The sequence below is a fragment of the Oncorhynchus kisutch genome, unplaced genomic scaffold (assembly GCF_002021735.2).
Source record: "Oncorhynchus kisutch isolate 150728-3 unplaced genomic scaffold, Okis_V2 Okis01b-Okis20b_hom, whole genome shotgun sequence".
NCBI lineage: Eukaryota > Metazoa > Chordata > Actinopteri > Salmoniformes > Salmonidae > Oncorhynchus > Oncorhynchus kisutch.
Genome location: NW_022261978.1, coordinates 10212556 through 10228441, shown reverse-complemented (window position 1 = coordinate 10228441; position 15886 = coordinate 10212556). Strand labels below are relative to the sequence as shown.

The window sequence follows — 15886 nt, the reverse complement described above, 5'->3', positions numbered from 1 at the left end:
TCGTATAGCTCTACTGTTGTTGAATGGACTGACATGACAAGGTATAGACACAACATCCTGTTGAAAGAAATCTCGTATAGCTCTATTGTTGTTGAATGGACTGACATGACAAGGTATAGACACAACATCCTGTTGAAAGAAGGCTCGTATAGCTCTATTGTTGTTGAATGGACTGACATGACAAGGTATAGACACAACATCCTGTTGAAAGAAGGCTCGTATAGCTCTATTGTTGTTGAATGGACTGAAATAAAGACACATCTTTCCTACTGATGAGTCAACAGGGTTAATCGTAGGTAATATTCTAAAAACAAAGAAGTATTTTTATACAATATGTCCCGATTCTATATGTAATATCTGTGTGGAGAAAAAGTATGCTTATAAATTAAGGTCCATAACAAGAAAAGCTGCCGATATAAAGCAGAGAGTTTCACTGGAACTTTCTTTCAATATTATAATTGCAAACCAACATGAAGCATACAAACTTGGTAGGAAAGAGTAAATCAATATAACGTTGCGAAATATTGCATTTTACCCACACTGTTGTTACATTGGTGGGTAAAAACGAATGCTTCCTGACCGTTAACTTGTTGTCTGAAAATAAAATATACGTTTATCTCAACTGCGTTACCCACTCCAGTCAGCATATGGCGGTCTGAGACTTTAAGGCAATGCTGCTGGTGTGACGTATAATCTAGTGGACGGAACGCTTCTTTCAACAGCAGCAACAGTTCGCCAGACACCTCTGTAGCTTGATAGACAAAATAGACGAACCAATAAAGCTCTTTAGACGCATTCATATAGCCACTGTGTTTTAAACCCACTTCTGTCGTCTAGTTAGTAATCCCATTTAATTTAACATTTTTACGTTGTTATTAGTCAACTAGCGGGCTGGCTAAGTTAGCATTAGCCTAGCTAACATCCCCGACCATGAGTTCACTAAGCTACTCTCCTCCTGCTGAAGAAGAGGAGGTCTGCTGGACGGAGAAAGAAGCTCTCGTGAAAGAGGAGGAGGAAGAGAAGGTTGTTACAATACAAAAACAAGTAGATGATGAGGCTGTTACCGTGAAAGAAGAAGAGAAGGACGTTTCAGTGAAAGAAGAGGATGTTACTGTAAAAGAAGAGGAGGATGTTACTGTAAAAGAAGAGGAGGATATTACTGTAAAAAAAGAGGATGAAGACGCGTTCAGAGTGAAAGAGGAAGACGATGTTACAGTAAAAGAAGAGGAAGGTGCCGTTTTTGGAGTGAAATTGGAGGAGGAGGAGACTGTCTCATCGAAAAAGGAGGAAGAGGAGGAAACTGGATATCTGGGCCCGGTTCCCCAACGCCATCTTAAGGCATCCAGTATTGATGATGAAGTTAGCCGTGAGATGCTTTTGAGAAACCGTTCCCTGATTAACACTAGTAAGTACTGTCTTTAAAACAGAGGCGCAAACTCTGCAGTTGTTGAACTGATGTTTGGTGTTAATTAAAGGGGAAATCTGCCGTTGCTACATCCATATTGTTACTTTTAAATTATTAATTTATAGCCATTGATTCTTGAAGAATATAACACATGCCTCATGAGCTTAGTACAACTGTTGTACCCCATCAGAACCCCAAATAAGCTTTTTTACTCCAATGTTTAGAGACAATGTAAACCAACACTGTATAGCCTCAACATGGTTAAAACTATACTGTTGATATCATGGATGGTCAGTCCTTGCATCCATAGGTCTGTCTATGAATTTGAGTAGTTACATTTCTCCAGCCCCATCCATCATCTTATTACGAAAACAGTGGTGGAATTACAGCTTTGTTATTGTTTGAACTGCAGATTGGTTGATTGATGTGTGGCTTTTTTAAAGGGACAACCTAGGTTTTAAAAAGCAACAAAATGGCTGCCCAGAGACTTGGTTTGGTAAACGGCTTAGGGATGGAGAAATTGAACCACTCCCAAATTCATAGAGAAAGCTATTGTAGCAACCTTAACCCAAAACCTAGTGACCTCATCAAGAAGTTCAGACATCTTGGCATAACAGTTATAAAGTGTTGGCTTGATAGTTGCTGGACTCAGATTGGATTCCTGCTCAAGGCCTCCCCCTGAGTTGACTACACTATAAATACAAGGACTGGCCATCCAAGGTCAAAATGTTTTAACCAGATTGAGGCTCTACAGTGTTTGTTTACCAACAGTGGGGTTAAAGAAGTTTGTTTTGGTTTCTGATGGGGGAAATACAGTTGAAACATTTAAGGCATTTTATAAGTTCTATTCTTCAGGAATCAATAGCTATTATGATTTCATAATTATATAATGTCTGACCCCATTTAGTCGTCTGGTCGTTTTGTTCGGTCTAAAGGCTGTTGGTCAACCAAGATTTTTGTTTTTAGTCGAACAGTCGCAAATATATATACGTATGTACGTTCCGTCACTGTGGCGGCGATGTCGTCGATACATGAAGCCGTTGACGGATGTGGTAAACTCCTGAATGCCTCAGGATGAATCCCTGAACCTATTCCAGTCTGTGCTAATGAAACAGTCCTGTAGCTCAGCAACCGCTTCATCGGAACACTTCAGTATTGAGCTGGTACTTCCTGTTTTGACTTATAACTAGGAATCAGGAGGATAGAGTTATGTTCATATTCACCAGAGGGAGGGTGAGGGAGGGGCTTTGTATGTGTCTCTGTGAGTGGAGTAAAAGTGGTCTAGTTTTTCTTTCCCCACTAGTCCCCCCCCCCCCCCTGATCTTGTTCTGTCCTGTCGATGCTGAAAACCCAGCTAGATGATCTAGTGTTTCTTTTCCCTCTAGCCCCCCCCCCCTGATCTTGTGTTCTGTCCTGTCGATGCTGAAAACCCAGCTAGATGATCTAGTGTTTCTTTTCCCTCTAGCCCCCCCCCCTGATCTTATGTTCTGTCCCTTCGATGCTGAAAACCCAGCTAGATGATCTAGTGTTTCTTTTCCCTCTAGCCCCCCCCCCCCTGATCTTATGTTCTGTCCCTTCGATGCTGAAAACCCAGCTAGATGATCTAGTGTTTCTTTTCCCACTAGTCCCCCCCCCACCCCCTGATCTTATGTTCTGTCCCTTCGATGCTGAAAACCCAGCTAGATGATCTAGTGTTTCTTTTCCCTCTAGTCCCCCCCCTGATCTTGTGTTCTGTCCTGTCGATACAGAAAACCCAGCTAGATGTATATAACCCAGGTCCTTGTTCAGCCACTTGGAGAAGCATTGTATATTATAGTTGTTAATGTCCCGTTGATAGGAGAGTCTCAAATGGACCTCATCCAGTTTATTCTCCAGTGATTTGCCCATTCGCCAATAGAACTGAGTGTAGACAACGATTTATTCACTCTAGTCTCATCAGGGTGCCCCCCCCACCCCCGCGTCGGCCTCTACAGCGCCTTCTTCGAGTTTCAGGGATTTGGGCCTGGTTTCGGGAAAATCAATATGTCTTTTGCCTCTGACCCATTGAAGTAGAAGTCCTCGTCCAAATCAAGGCTAGTGAAAAAACTGTTCTAATGTCCAGAAGCTCTTTTCGGTCATAGGAAACATTATGTACAAAAAAAAAGTTATGATCAGCGTAAAGAAAATACACTAAATAGCAAAATTGGTCAGGAGTCCATAAAACATCTGCTTTCCATTCTTAATAACATTCTAAATAACATTCTTAATAACATTAGCATGAATTAGCCTACGTGAATAAGAAGCACAATATATTTTAATGGATGTGAGATAATTAACTTCTCTGTAATATAGTATAGCTTTGAAATCGTGACATTATGTACTTTCGAGGAAAATAGTCAGGTTTCTTGACTTTATTTTTTAGAAGGGATTTCGTGACTATTAGCTTAGCAACCACATGACACAGCATGACAACGTGAACTCGATTGGTCGACAGTCTGTAGGGACGGGCGTTAGATGTTTGGAACGTTTTGAAACGTTCTGAAAAAGTTTTTCCTCTTAAACATTTTTGTTTACTGGCATGTTAAATTTGGATCCCTTGGCACGTTTGTTTACTGGCATGTTAAATTTGGATCCCTTGACACGTTTGCTCTCAGTTAATCATGTGCTTGTGGATATTTCAATTCCTGCTGTTTTGTTGCGATCGGCTTTACGAGCTGTGCTGGCTGGAATTTTCGTGGAGTACCAGCGTTAGCCTACGTTGCTACCATCATGACGCCCAACGTTAAAGGGTTGGAGTAATGGAGAGAACAGTGTTAACACAAATATGTCTACAAGCATTTGTTACAGCAACAGGAATATAGCTTCAAGAGCCTTTGTCCAAATACTTACTGGTGGATTCAACTAACAAAAGAAGGGCTGATCTGACCAGAGAGGTCTAAGACCTTAAGAACAGTTTGCAGTTCTCCCAGGGAGAGGTGAAAGTCCTGAAAGAGACTTGCAGCAAGATGGCAACAAACTGTAAATCACAGTGAGATGACATCATCACTGTCTGGGAATTATTATTATTACAGATGACATCATCACTGCCTGAATGATTATTATTGTAGATGACATCATCACTGTCTGTGAATGATTATTATTATAGATGACATCATCACTGTCTGTGAATGATTATTATAGATGACATCATCACTGTCTGTGAATGATTATTATAGATGACATCATCACTGTCTGTGAATTATTATTATAGATGACATCATCACTGTCTGTGAATGATTATTATAGATGACTGGGGTAACAGACTATCTAGAGCGCATGACAAACACAAGGCCCGCAGGCCCAATCCGTCCCGTGACACATTTCTATACGGCCCGCGCAGTTATTTGGGTTGTCAATTCAGTTTGGCCTGATGCGCTGCACTACAAGTCCCACCAAGCACTGCCAACGTGCTGCACGCCAAACGTCAGTGGATTGCCACAGACACGCCCCTCTTCCCAGTTCCACACAGGAACCAGCCAGTGTGCTGTAACATATCACTAATGTCTACCAGACTGAAAGTTTAAACATGTTGTAGGCTTAACAATGAATAAACAAAACACTGAAAACTAAACTATTTTATTTAACACATATTAAACTCATTTTTTAGGCACCAAACAACTTCTACATACTGTAGACTTCCATTCATTTATTAGACTGATACCAAACTACCTTCAGACCAGTCTTGTCAGGTCTTCTGTAGGTGTTGATGAGAGACTCCTCCTCCTTTCCACAGAGGGGTCATATTAGTGTTGTAGTCACCAGACTCCTCCTTTCCACTGAGGGGTCATATTAGTGTTGGAGCCCAAACTGTTTGGACGCTACAAAGGTTTTTTTTTTCTTTCCATGAGAAGACTGATTTTTACAACACCGCTGATGAGGAAGGCTGATATCTGTAGCTCTGAGGAAGGCTGATATCTGTAGCTCTGACACCTTTCACCGCTGATGAGGAAGGCTGATATCTGTAGCTCTGAGGAAGGCTGATATCTGTAGCTCTGACACCTTTCACCGCTGATGAGGAAGGCTGATATCTGTAGCTCTGAGGAAGGCTGATATCTGTAGCTCTGCCACCTTTCACTGCTGATGAGGAAGGCTGATATCTGTAGCTCTGACACCTTTCACTGCTGATGAGGAAGGCTGATATCTGTAGCTCCAACATCTTTCACCGCTGATGAGGAAGGCTGATATCTGTAGCTCTGACACCTTTCACCGCTGATGAGGAAGGCTGATATCTGTAGCTCTGACACCTTTCACTGCTGATGAGGAAGGCTGATATCTGTAGCTCTGAGGAAGGCTGATATCTGTAGCTCTGCCACCTTTCACTGCTGATGAGGAAGGCTGATATCTGTTTCTGACACGTTTCACCACTGATGAGGAAGGCTGATATCTGTAGCTCTGACACCTTTCACCGCTGATGAGGAAGGCTGATATCTGTAGCTCTGACACCTTTCACCAGTGATGAGGAAGGCTGATATCTGTAGCTTTGACACCTTTCACTGCTGATGAGGAAGGCGGATATCTGTAGCTCTGTCACCTTTCACTATTGATGAGGAAGGCTGATATCTGTAGCTTTGACACCTTTCACTGCTGATGAGGAAGGCTGATATCTGTAGCTCTGTTACCTTTCACCGCTGATGAGGAAGGCTGATATCTGTAGCTCTGTCACCTTTCACCGCTGATGAGGAAGGCTGATATCTGTAGCTCTGACACCTTTCACCACTGATGAGGAAGGCTGATATCTGTAGCTCTGACACCTTTCACCGCTGATGAGGAAGGCTGATATCTGTAGCTCTGACACCTTTCACCGCTGATGAGGAAGGCTGATATCTGTAGCTCTGAGACCTTTCACCGCTGATGAGGAAGGCTGATATCTGTAGCTCTGACACCTTTCACCACTGATGAGGAAGGCTGATATCTGTAGCTCTGACACCTTTCACCGCTGATGAGGAAGGCTGATATCTGTAGCTCTGTCACCTTTCACCGCTGATGAGGAAGGCTGATCTCTGTAGCTCTGACACCTTTCACCACTGATGAGGAAGGCTGATATCTGTAGCCCTGACACCTTTCACCGCTGATGAGGAAGGCTGATATCTATCTCTGACACCTTTCACCGCTGATGAGGAAGGCTGATATCTGTAGCTCTGACACCTTTCACCGCTGATGAGGAAGGCTGATATCTGTAGCTCTGACACCTTTCACCGCTGATGAGGAAGGCTGATATCTGTAGCTCTGACACCTTTCTCCGCTGATGAGGAAGGCTGATATCTGTAGCTCTGCCACCTTTCACTGCTGATGAGGAAGGCTGATATCTGTAGCTCTGACACCTTTCACCAGTGATGAGGAAGGCTGATATCTGTAGCTTTGACACCTTTCACTGCTGATGAGGAAGGTGGATATCTGTAGCTCTGTCACCTTTCACTATTGATGAGGAAGGCTGATATCTGTAGCTTTGACACCTTTCACTGCTGATGAGGAAGGCTGATATCTGTAGCTCTGTTACCTTTCACCGCTGATGAGGAAGGCTGATATCTGTAGCTCTGTCACCTTTCACCGCTGATGAGGAAGGCTGATATCTGTAGCTCTGACACCTTTCACCACTGATGAGGAAGGCTGATATCTGTAGCTCTGACACCTTTCACCGCTGATGAGGAAGGCTGATATCTGTAGCTCTGTCACCTTTCACCGCTGATGATGAAGGCTGATATCTGTAGCTCTGACACCTTTCACCGCTGATGAGGAAGGCTGATATCTATCTCTGACACCTTTCACCGCTGATGAGGAAGGCTGATATCTGTAGCTCTGACACCTTTCACCGCTGATGAGGAAGGCTGATATCTGTAGCTCTGACACCTTTCACCGCTGATGAGGAAGGCTGATATCTGTAGCTCTGACACCTTTCTCCGCTGATGAGGAAGGCTGATATCTGTAGCTCTGACATCTTTCACCGCTGATGAGGAAGGCTGATATCTGTAGCTCTGACACCTTTCACCGCTGATGAGGAAGGCTGATATCTGTAGCTCTGTCACCTTTCACCGCTGATGAGGAAGGCTGATATCTGTAGCTCTGACACCTTTCACCACTGATGAGGAAGGCTGATATCTGTAGCTCTGACACCTTTCACCGCTGATGAGGAAGGCTGATATCTGTAGCTCTGACACCTTTCACCGCTGATGAGGAAGGCTGATATCTGTAGCTCTGTCACCTTTCACCGCTGATGAGGAAGGCTGATATCTGTAGCTCTGACACCTTTCACCGCTGATGAGGAAGGCTGATATCTGTAGCTCTGACACCTTTCACCGCTGATGAGGAAGGCTGATATCTGTAGCTCTGACACCTTTCACCACTGATGAGGAAGGCTGATATCTGTAGCTCTGACACCTTTCACCGCTGATGAGGAAGGCTGATATCTGTAGCTCTGACACCTTTCACCACTGATGAGGAAGGCTGATATCTGTAGCTCTGACACCTTTCACCGCTGATGAGGAAGGCTGATATCTGTAGCTCTGACACCTTTCACCACTGATGAGGAAGGCTGATATCTGTTTCTCTGACACCTTTCACCGCTGATGAGGAAGGCTGATATCTGTAGCTCTGTCACCTTTCACCGCTGATGAGGAAGGCTGATATCTGTATCTCTGACACCTTTCACCGCTGATGAGGAAGGCTGATATCTGTAGCTCTGACACCTTTCACCGCTGATGAGGAAGGCTGATATCTGTAGCTCTGACACCTTTCACCGCTGATGAGGAAGGCTGATATCTGTAGCTCTGACACCTTTCACCGCTGATGAGGAAGGCTGATATCTGTAGCTCTGACACCTTTCATCGCTGATGAGGAAGGCTGATATCTGTAGCTCTGATACCTTTCACCGCTGATGAGGAAGGCTGATATCTGTAGCTCTGACACCTTTCACCACTGATGAGGAAGGCTGATATCTGTAGCTCTGTCACCTTTCACCGCTGATGAGGAAGGCTGATATCTGTAGCTCTGACACCTTTCACCGCTGATGAGGAAGGCTGATATCTGTAGCTCTGACACCTTTCACAGCTGATGAGGAAGGCTGATATCTGTAGCTCTGTCACCTTTCACCGCTGATGAGGAAGGCTGATATCTGTAGCTCTGACAACTTTCACCGCTGATGAGGAAGGCTGATATCTGTAGCTCTGACACCTTTCACCGCTGATGAGGAAGGCTGATATCTGTAGCTCTGACACCTTTCACCGCTGATGAGGAAGGCTGATATCTGTAGCTCTGACACCTTTCACCGCTGATGAGGAAGGCTGATATCTGTAGCTCTGACACCTTTCACCGCTGATGAGGAAGGCTGATATCTGTAGCTCTGACACCTTTCACCGCTGATGAGGAAGGCTGATATCTGTAGCTCTGACACCTTTCACCGCTGATGAGGAAGGCTGATATCTGTAGCTCTGACACCTTTCACCGCTGATGAGGAAGGCTGATATCTGTAGCTCTGACACCTTTCACCGCTGATGAGGAAGGCTGATATCTGCAGCTCTGACACCTTTCACCGCTGATGAGGAAGGCTGATATCTGGAGGATGCAGTGGGATTGAGACACGGCCTATATACAAGATATCTGTAGCTTAGACAGACTGATTCTTATGGGGAATGTTGTGTTATACTAATTACATTTAAGTGGGTGTGTAGACGACAACTCTAAGGGGTTTTAACTTGTCTCCTCCCCCCTCATCTACACTGATTTGGACTGGATTTAACGAGTGACATCGATAAGGATCATGTCTTTAACCTGGATTCACCTGGTCAGTCTGTCATGGTGAGAGCAGGTGTTCATAATGTTTTGTACACTCAGTGTTATTACTTCTATATAAACTGTTCACCATCTGGGACCATTCAACAGCCTAGATTTACCAGGTCATTACTTTTTGGAGTTGATGATTTCTTGAGCCGCTAAGATATTTGGTTTTGATAGTTGCAAAATACCTATTTTGAATGCAGCAGTTGTTAGCTTGAATGCTAACGCTCATTGACATGCTGGTAGCAAAGCTAACCAAAGAGCATTTTACTGATTGAAGTTGAAGTGTTTTTTAAGTAGAAAGCAGCTGATTTGCAACGATGGCACAAACATTATATTAAGCATTCAAACGAGCCTTACAATTAGAATCTAAATTAGTGTGAAATGCACTCATAAGCAACCTGGAAATGGAGGACATTTTTGCTGTCAGCCTATGAGGACTCCCCTGAGTTTCCCCTCCATGAGGGTGAATTAGTGAATAGCGACATAGTTTAATGTGAGCTTCCTTGAGTAGCACTCCCAATATTGCTCAGAAAATGTGTGGTAATATACAGAATACATTGTGGAAAAACTAAAATCTTCGCTCCCCATTTTTGCTCCATGCAGATATACTACATCCATAACTAGTGGTTTTTGTATTAGCAGGGATGAGTTTCTGCAATCAAATTGTGTGTGCATCGCCCTCGTGTGGCAATTATAGCACAGAAAGGGGACTATATTCTAGCCTAGAGGGTTTTTTCCGATTTACTACTAAAGTGAAAAAAATAACACAAAATATGACTTTTGTTGATCACTGAGTGTCATATTAAGATAATTGTCAATTAAGTTTATCAAAGCATTTAAATATTCATTATAGATGTAAATTGTTGTACAACATCCTGGGCATCACCTTTTAGCTGAACGATACGGTGGATTTCTGCTGTTGTGGGCCTTTAACCATCTGTCTGACTTTGTTGTTCACGCAGGAGAGAGACATGACTATTGTGGGTCCTCTGGGGAGCCCCAGCAACATCATGAAGCTGATGAGGCAGAGAAGAGTCTCTCTACATCAGAAAACCTCAAGAAACACCAGCGGAAACACACAGGGAAGAAATCTCACCACTGCTCTGACTGCGGGAAGAGTTACTCAAGATTAGATTCACTAAAAGTACACCAGAGAATTCACACAGGCGATACAGCTCACTGCTCTGACTGTGGGAAGAAATTCACCTCTTCAGCAGACCTAAAAAGACATGAGAGAATCCATACAGGAGAGAAACCTTTTAGCTGTGATCAATGTGGGAAGAGATTTACGCACTCAAGCTGCCTGAAGGTACATCAGAGAACACACACTGGAGAGAAACCTTATAGCTGTGATCAATGTGAGAAGAGATTTGTCACATCTAGCCGTCTGACTATACACCAGAGAACACACACAGGAGAGAAACCTTATAGCTGTGAGCAATGTGGGAAACGTTTTAATGTTCGAAGCGGCCTGAAAACACACCAGACAACACACACAGGGGAGAAATCTTTTAGTTGCTCTGACTGCGGGAAGACCTTTTCAAAATTATATACATTACAATTACACCGGACAATTCACACTGGGGAGAAACTTTATAGATGTAATCAATGTAGGAAGAGTTTTAATCACTCTAGCTTGCTGAAGGTACATCAGAGAACACACACAGGAGAGAAATCTTTTATAGCTGTGATCAATGTGGGAAGAGATGTGGTACATCTAGCAGTCTGACTATACACCAGAGAACACACACAGGAGGCATATCGTACAATGTGGGAAAATGCTTATATCTAGCCATCGGACTGTTCACCAGCAGACACACGAGAGAACCCTTGTAACTGTAATCAATGTGGGAAGAGTTTTACTCAGCCAAACATCCTGATATCACACAGAGAACACAGGAGAGACACCTCGTAGCTGTGATCGATGTGGAAAGAGAGACACTGGTAAAGTATCTCTGATTAAACTTCAGAGAAAATACATATATGAAGGAGTTGTTTCATGACATCAATACGATAATGTCACAATGTAGAATGTTTTAACATTGTAGTAGGGAGTATTTTAATGATGTCATAATGTAGAATGTTTTAACATTGTAGTAGGAGTATTTTAATGATGTCATAATGTAGAATGTTTTAACATTGTAGTAGGGAGTATTTTAATGATGTCATAATGTAGAATGTTTTAACATTGTAGTATAAGAATTCTAATGATGTCACAATGTAGAACCCTAAACGTTTGTCTCCTGTTCTATTGATTTCAACATGATATGGATATTAGCCTCATCAGGGGGAAAATCCAGGCTCTGAAATGAAAGAGTACTATTTATGTGATTAACAAAAAGTGTTGCGTTACACTTATCTCATCGGTGATCCACTTGAATCAAAATGCAACACTTCAAAATGTAGCTAGCTATTTTCTACCAATTGTCCTCTAACCAGTGATGTACACATTATTCCCAGATTCCGTGTGGAGTTTGAGCTGTTCGTTTTAACGGGACGTGAAACCTCATCTCCGCCCTCTCGCGCAATTGATTTCAACTTGATATCGAAATGAGTGATGACAAAAAATGTGTTGCGTTTCTCTTCGTTTTAGCGACCCCTACATTTAAATGCACCACTCAAAAATGTAGCCGACTGTCTTCTGCAGGTTGTCCTCTAACCAGGGAGGTAAAATATATCTCCCATTTCCATGTGTTTTTTTATTTTTATAGTTGTGTTCGTTTTAACAGCACGTACAACCTGATTTCCCCCCTAAATCGATATCAGTGATTTATTGTTGTTTTTGGTGTAATCGTGTAACATTTAGTAATCATAATTATTTATGCAACTAACTGACATTTTTTTTGTTTACTAATAACAATGTAGTAAAACTATATTATATTTTGTGTTGGGTATTACATCCTATTCTTACTATTTTAATCAATGTCATGTCCTTAGAATGCTCATTAGTCTTTCAGTTTTTATTGTTTGTTGTGGTGTAAATATTTAGTGTCGTTTTTATTTTCATCGTTTTTATTTGTTTGTTTTTTCCTGTGAAGCGCATTGCGTTGCATCCATGTCTGAAATGTGCTGTATAAATAAAGCTTGATTTGAACATATTGTAAAACAAATTAACCCAATGACTGACCAATCAACAGACTCAATCAAAACCAATGATGAAATATGTGCAAAAGCAACACAAATCTTGGTCCATCTCAGTATGAAAAACTGTATCAATTCAGTATATCTTCCACTATGTCTAAATAGTACACGGTATGTCAGTTTACTATCTCTTTTCAACCAACCCAGTACATTCTTGTTGAACATTTTGAAATTGTAGTGTAATATAGAAATACTCATCAACTGGATGAGTCACCATTTAGTTTGGAATCCAACCATGAACTCACTCACTTTTGTACATCGCCTGGGTCCGTACAACTGACCTTATTTTAGCGCCCAAAAAACGTAATACTTCCAGATCAACTGTAATAGGAATACTACTGTAAAGCGGAACTTCTTCCCTTTACAACAAAATCAAAGAGGCGATCTCGACGCTGCCTGTTTTTGCATGATTTACGTAAGTGATGGAGCTTCGCCGGGCCTTTTTTAAAAATGGCAGGTTGGGAGCGAAGGCTACGAAGTGATCGTGAAAGGGGGAAATATGTTGTGTGAGGAAACAGTTTTTTTCACCCAATATGTCGAACTAATCAACTTTAAAATGTAAATAAAACAAGAAAGAGTTTATGTCTCATCATATACCTGTTTGAAGGTTTGTGTCGAATTTGAAGAGGAGTTTAGGGCTGCACTAACGTTAGCCTCACACGTGAACTGTGAGTGTCATGATGGCTCACAGTAATGACGCGCAAAATTAACCATTGATTGAATGAACTAAAGTTATTAATGAACTCACGAGTAATTAACTTACACTCACCATTGATTATGTATTGATAAGTAAATAAATAAATGCTGTTAAATGAACAATATTAATATAAAAATGGCCAATCGTTCTTAACACCAACTCACCTCTGTCCTCTCACTCCCAACCAAAAAATGCTCTTTCCATGACATATGCAATAACATTATGTTGGGTTACATGGAAATGTTATCCACGTCAACAGTGACAACTGGTGGTCGAGATTCAGGGCTCGTCACCCTGAACTTTCCAGCAGGATCCCAGACACCTTGGAACGGGCCAGGGTGTATGGGGCAACTCATGAGGCAATCGAAGGCTCGTAGACATTAAAGAAGCCCATCTTCAATAAGTACGGGTTTGACAAAAAGCCTTACCTCATCTTTAACTGTGATGAGACAGGGTTTGGGGACAAGCCCAAGTCCAAGGAGCGGGCGCTGGTGCAGAAGGGCAGAAAGCATATTTATCAGCAACAGAACACCACCAGGGAGCACATCACCCTGCATGCTTGCGTGAGTGCAGCGGGTGAGAGTATCCCCCCATTTATCATCTCCCCCCCGCCGCCTCCCCAGTACTGCCTCCTCCCTGGAGGGTCCCAAGGACAACCCTTTATGGAGTCTCCTCCAATGCTATATGGACAGGGAGCTCTTCATGAAGTGGCTGGCCTTCTTTGTGAAGTGGCTGGCCTTCTTTCTCCCAGCCGGGAGAACATGGTGGAGGTGGTGTTGCTGCCATCACACACCGCCCATGTTGATGCATCCAGCCGGGAGAACATGGTGGTGTTGCTGCCATCACACACCGCCCATGTTGATGCATCCAGCCGGGAGAACATGGTGGAGGTGGTGTTGCTGCCATCACACACCGCCCATGTTGATGCATGCATCCGCTGGACATCAGTGTCTTTGGCCCCCTGAAGTCGGTTTTCACCACCAACGCGGCCTGGGCCTGGTGAGAGGGATGTTGTTGTCGGCTAGAAACACTTCTCTGCCATGCTGCACCATGCCTACCCCAAGGCGGTGAGCAGTGAAAACATCATGGGTGGGTTCAGGAAGGCAGGGATTTTCCCCCTTGAACTGGAAGGCCTATGACCACACCCAGATGGTGAGGATCGCAGAGGCCCCCACAGCAGCGACAACCTCGACCCCCACAGCAGAGACAACCGCGACCCCCACAGCAGCGACAACCGCGACCCCCACCGCAGAGACAAACGCGACCCTCACCGCAGAGACATCCGCGACCCCCACCGCAGCGACAACCGCGACTCCCACAGCAGCGACAACCGCGACCCCCTGGCAGCTCCTACAGCAGGGAACACCGCAGTTCCAGCAGCATCAACCCCGTCTCCTGTGTGCTGTCCCACCTGCTAGCAGGTCTCCCCAACCCCGTCCCCTGTGTGCTGTCCCACCTGCTAGCAGGTCTCCTCAACCCCGTCCCCTGTGTGCTGTCCCACCTGCTAGCAGGTCTCCCCAACCCTGTCCCATGTGTTTGCTGTCCCACCTGCTAGCAGGTCTCCCCAACCCCGTCTCCTGTGTGCTGTCCCACCTGCTAGCAGGTCTCCCCAACCAACCCCCTGTTGACTGCAGCCATTGTCTCCGGGAGGCTGGCAAACGTCCTGATGCCTCCCATCTTGGCGAACAGGTTCGGCAGCAGCAGCCGACCGTGAGGCGCAGACTTCCCCTGCCAGCTCATATATCTTTATGTACATATTCTTTATCCTTTTACACTTGTGTGTATAAGGTAGTAGTTGTGGGATTGTTATGTTACTTTACTCGTTGGTTATTACCGCATTGTCGGAACTAGAAGCACAAGCACAAGCACAAGCACCCCCAACCCCGTCCCCTGTGTGCTGTCCCACCTGCTAGCAGGTCTCCTCAACCCCGTCCCCTGTGTGCTGTCCCACCTGCTAGCAGGTCTCCCCAACCCCGTCCCCTGTGTGCTGTCCCACCTGCTAGCAGGTCTCCTCAACCCCGTCCCCTGTGTGCTGTCCCACCTGCTAGCAGGTCTCCCCAACCCTGTCCCATGTGTTTGCTGTCCCACCTGCTAGCAGGTCTCCCCAACCCCGTCTCCTGTGTGCTGTCCCACCTGCCCCCTGTGTTTGCTGTCCCACCTGCTAGTAGGTCTCCCCAACCCCGTCTCCTGTGTGCTGTCCCACCTGCTAGCAGGTCTCCCCAACCAACCCCCTGTTGACTGCAGCCATTGTCTCCGGGAGGCTGGCAAACGTCCTGATGCCTCCCATCTTGGCGAACAGGTTCGGCAGCAGCAGCCGACCGTGAGGCGCAGACTTCCCCTGCCAGCTCATATATCTTTATGTACATATTTTTTATCCTTTTACACTTGTGTGTATAAGGTAGTAGTTGTGGGATTGTTATGTTACTTTACTCGTTGGTTATTACCGCATTGTCGGAACTAGAAGCACAAGCACTTCGCTAAACAAATGGAAAATGAAAAGTGGATCGGCTAAAAGGCTGGTGACGTCCACCGCCAAACGCCGCCCGAACAAGGAGAGGGACCGACTTCGTCCGAAGTCGTGACACATGGTCTGTAAGGCTGTAATTGCTACAAATTGAGTATTTTTTTGACAAAAGCTAAGTTTGAAGGACACAATTATTATTTAAATTCAAAATCTTTATTTATAAACTTGTCCATGCCTTGACTATATTTCCTATTCATTTTGCAACTCATTTCATGTATGTTTTCATGGAAAACAAGGACATTTCCAAGTGACCCCAAACTTTTGAACGGTAATGTGCATGCTATTCCACATTTATTTTTGGGTTATAATCATGTTATAATGCTCATGC

At 44.2% G+C, this 15886-nt stretch overlaps 1 pseudogene; it reads left to right on the top strand.

Moving 5' to 3' along the window:
• Positions 1–1130: 1130 nt before the first annotated feature.
• Positions 1131–11265, top strand: LOC116358867 (gastrula zinc finger protein XlCGF17.1-like; annotated as a pseudogene).
• The last annotated feature ends 4621 nt before the right edge of the window (positions 11266–15886 follow it).